This window comes from Triticum aestivum, chromosome 5B, assembly GCF_018294505.1.
Source record: "Triticum aestivum cultivar Chinese Spring chromosome 5B, IWGSC CS RefSeq v2.1, whole genome shotgun sequence".
Classification (NCBI taxonomy): Eukaryota; Viridiplantae; Streptophyta; class Magnoliopsida; order Poales; family Poaceae; genus Triticum; species Triticum aestivum.
Window position 1 is genome coordinate 270748110 of NC_057807.1, and position 4674 is coordinate 270752783.

The following is a 4674-nucleotide window of genomic DNA, read 5'->3' on the forward strand; positions in this document are numbered from 1 at the left end:
ACGCGAGTGGACGTTGTTTGCACGCTACACATTACACACAAGCATTTATCCACATCCATTTTTTACTCATTTCCTCTTTTCATTTTCTCAAACAACAAAATGAACTTCTTTTTAAAGGAACATCGATGCTCTCTTCACCCTCGTTACCAAGTGCAGAACAAATTACTTTTCCAAAAAAATGAAAAAGATGAATGTAGTGAACTTCCTAGTCGGGTTTTTCACAGAGCAAATGAAAAAGTTGTATATAGTAAACTACCACGTTAATTTTTCTTAGCATTTTTCACCAAGGAATTAAAGTGAACCTCTCGACTAACGAAAGTGAACCTCTCGACGAACGAAAGTTAACCTCTCAGCAGAAATTATAACACAGCCAACTCGTATCACACTCCAGCATTATGTCTGTGTTTTCTCGAACAATAAAACAAACTTCAGAAAAAGCACCATGGGCAGCGAGCGGCCAAGATGTGGGAGGAGAGGTGCTGGATCCGGTGGTGATGTGCGAGGTCAGAGGAGGGGGGTAGCGAACTGCAAGGTGGAGCGTAGGAACTGTTGCGCGCCTGGATCCGCACCGGGTACAACTTACGGATTAGGCTGCGGGGGTGGCGTCGGCGAACTGCTTCGATTGCAGGGGAGCGCCGGCAGCAAGGATTCCTTCTCGCCTCGATGATCCTCGATCTGGGGGCCAGTTGAGCACCTCCGGTTGCTGGAAGGGCCACGACAAGGGGCCCTCTGCCCTGGGGTCCTCGTCATTGAGCCAGGGGAGGCCCGGCTGGATCCAGGCGTGCAGGGAGGTGGCAAGGTCGCGGCGGTGAATCCCGGTGGGATCTGGCACGCGGCGAGGGTAGGCATGGGGAGAGAGATCGCCGCATGGAGGCACCTAGATCCGACGGCAACCTGGGAGGTACTAGCGGCGGGGATGCCCATCGCTTCGTCACGCTTGGGATGAAGAAGAGAGCGGCGCCACACCGCCAAAGGAACTGCACACTACAGCACATCAATCCAACCCTAAACGGATTGCACGCAGGCGGGCGAGTCCACCGAGAGAGAGCCAACAACAACAAAATTCTCATAAAACACTGCCTCATCTATGTTTGCAACAGAATTGCATGATTACACACGCTACATTGCATGGAACAAAACACAATATGCTCCACATGATTACATACGGACTGCACGACGACCCCGGACCTGCAAATAAAATGCAACGTGAAAACCGATCACTTGCACATTTTTCTTCCTGCAAAAATAAGTAATCTGAATGTCAGGAGCAAAGAACAGTGGACCACATCGCTCTTTGATTTTTTACTTAAGGATGAAAAGATCTTCACCCTGCCCTGGAACCATGCAAAGGGCAGCAGAGGGTGTGGCTAGTTTTTTCGTCGGAAAATGAGCTCGCCATTGCGCCGTTAACCTCCATGGATGCCTGTTGGGGAAGGGAGTAGAGGGATCCGCGACGGAGATGCATGGGACGACCCTGCCATTGTCCATGCTGGAGAAGCTTCCGCCTGCACCATCGGCCTCGCCTCTTCTGAATCGAGGCATGGATGGGGCTGCCCATCGGGGGGATGGAAGGAGACGACGACCTCATGTCACCGGACTATAAGCACGCTCGCCGGTGGACTGGACATCCAACCGCACCGCATTGACGCCCCAAGCAAGCTGCAGTTAAATCTGAAAAAGCAAGAAAACAATTGAAGGGGAGCAGTGGATGGCTGAACATGGATATCGCCGTGCTCCTCCCGGTCTGCAGGTGGTGGAGGGGTGGACTGTGTGCCACACCGGGCCGCACTGCACCAGGGGATGGCCATGCCACCTTGTAGCCGGAACAGCCAGATCCGGAGAGGGACGCCGCCCCCATCTGCCTGGAGCATACAGAAAACAAAAGAACTTCATTCAGGTACAGTACCCATTACCAAATAGCCAAACTCTAGTTTGGCAGCAAAGTTTGTAAAAAACTGTGGTAATTGGAAACCACGGTATCCCCATGGGTGGGCGAGGAATACTACAGTTTCTTAAAACCATTGTTTTTCTCAGTTTTACATGTGTTTGGCTGGTGTTGTTTTATTAAAGTTTTGACCTAGTATTCAGCATGGACGACTGAGTAATTAACGGATGTTAACGGCGGCCGGCGGCATGCAACCGCCATGCACTCGTTCGCTCGATCTATAGATGCTAGGATCCGTAGAATATGTCTATCTCGGTGAGTTTGATTTCTCTCATGGTGAAGAGAAGAGATGGAGACTAGCACGTGGTAAACAAATCTAACTGAATCCGTAGGAGATATAGTACATGCACTTTACCATATACTAACAGAAATAGGAAAAAAGATTGCAGCTGGATATTGTTATCTCGAGTAGACGGCAATGTCAACTGTGATGGCCCCGATCTTTTCTCTCTGCTCTGTCTAGAAAAAAGAGGTCAGGACCTCTTTTCCATATACTCCAAAAAGACCATGGTTTCAAGGATACCGTGGTTTACAAAACTTTAGTTTTTGCTGAAGCTAAACACATCAAAGTATTCAAAACCATGCTTTTTTTAAGAAACCATGGTATTGCCAGAAAACTTTAAAAAAACTTTGCTACCAAACGCAGCCTAAACAAAAGATATTTTACAGAGTACGAGAAACTATATATAGTACGAAAGGAAAACAAAAATTAATTATGTCAAGCTAGATTGTATAGGTTTCCGACCGTTGATAACACATTCATCTACACGTTTTTATGTGGACGCATGCACATGCATAAATCATCTAGGAAGCTCAAGCACAAGATGACTTGCAGGTCTGTCAGTGTGTGCACATAAGATGATTTCTCAACACGCTTGCAGGTTCTACATGCAAGATGGGGCGATACCATTTTGTAGTCAGTAGGAAGAAAAAACACTATATCATTTCAGATAGTGTGTTTTGAAACTTCTCGTAGCTAGCACCCACTTGCATATGTTTCTTTGAGTAGCGATGTGCCTGATGAAAGGCATAACTAAGAGAGCCGTGCTGATTATATGTAGAAGAGACTAGTAAATATCATTGAGATATGAACAGACTTACTCGAATCCTGGTAGCGGGACATCCGATCGAGGAAAGTAGCCAAATAATTCAGCTTCGGCAATTCATCTCGCTATGGCTGAAGTGCAGCACATTGTTCTGGACCCTCAAGTTGTAGACACCCTTACCTGGAATTGCGACACCTCTGTACCTACTCTACTTTTGCCCGCACAAACAATTTTGTGCGCCGGTGGACTGCACCGATGATCGAGACGACATGCATCAGCGGACTACAACATCAGTGAAGAACAAAACAAGAGGAGCATAGGTGAAAGAGAGCCGGGGCTATCGTGCACACCGGCGTTAGTGAACTACAGGAGGCGTCAATGTGCACACGACAGAGCTGCACTGGAGGTTCCAATGAAATGCACCAAGAGAGAAAAAAGGATGAACACAAGATTTGGAGCCTACTGACGAATCCCGACGACACCCGCCTCATAGCACAAAAGTGTACTACACGGGGAGTCTACGATGGCCACGTGTGCCTGCTATGTAGACTGCTCTAGGCGTAGTGACAACAGCTCTAGGAGAGGACCCAGCCGACCTGCAATAGGGAGCAGCCTGGACTGCTTGCCGTTAGTGGAGCATCGTAGGGAGAGGAGCAGATGAGGGTGGAGGAAAGGAGGACGCCAGGGCATCCCCTCGATCGAGGCAACAGGGAGTCAGGGAGCTTGGAGCTGCAATCCCGTCATCTGCGAACTGCACAGACTTGCCGACCGAACTGCACGAGCCAAAGTAGTGAGAGAGAAGGGAGCCTGGGCGCGTCTGATTTGGCCGAGAGGTGGAAGCAGCAGTCGTTGGGGTCGCCGTCGATGGATCAATGGCGCGTCGGCAGATCCGGGATGGGGACGGGGGAGGGAGGTGGAGGTGGAGGTCGGTCCTCGAATTCCGTCGCCTGGCGGCATGGTAGGGCAAGAACCGACCGGATCCCGTTACCGGGGAGGCGCGGGGAGGGGGGAGGCGGCGGTGCCAGGGCTGTGGAGGCCGACCGTCGCCGGGCGGCGCGGGGGGCCATGGAGGCTGGTGTCGCGGGACGGGGTTGTAGCCGCGGTCGGGTGAGGAGGCGTGTGGCGCGGGGCTGGGGCCACCGGGGTTCGCCTTGGCCGGAGTTGGGTGGGGCCGTGGGAGGCCGGGTGAGGATGGTGAGGGGTGGCTAAGCGGGGGCAGTGAGGAACTGGACCATCGCGGGGGGTGGGTTGGCATCGCGGTAGCTGGCAGTGGATGGAGTTGGGGAGGTGGGAGGAGGCGCTGGAGGAGTAAGAAGGTGGAGGGAGGGGGGTCGAGCACGAAGAAATCATGGCCTTTTTCCCAGGGTGTTCGTGTCACGCGAGCTTGTTGCTGGGGAAGGTGTTAGCAGAATAAGGTTTCGGTGTGTAGAATAAGAGTCTTAAGGGTGTTATTAGAATAGACCCACCCTATATATATATATATATATATATATATACCTCGCTTGTCCTCAAGCAGAAGCCGATAATGAAAAATATGTCCACATGTTTAGAGAAAGAGGTGTCGATAAAATAAAATACGGACATGAGGGCATCATGATCATTCTTATAACAACAATATATATTTATCGACACCTCTATCTCTAAACATGTGGACATATTTTTCGTTATCAGCTTCTGCTTGAG

The 4674-nt window shown here is 50.4% G+C and overlaps 1 long non-coding RNA gene across 1 annotated transcript; it reads right to left on the bottom strand.

Annotated features, from left to right (window-relative positions):
* Window positions 1-1063: 1063 nt before the first annotated feature.
* On the bottom strand, window positions 1064-4357 carry LOC123111320 (uncharacterized). The gene is made up of 2 exons (XR_006454370.1): window positions 3047-4357; window positions 1064-1862 (listed from the first exon to the last, which is right to left on the bottom strand). It is a non-coding gene; the product is annotated as an uncharacterized lncRNA (long non-coding RNA).
* Window positions 4358-4674: the final 317 nt, after the last annotated feature.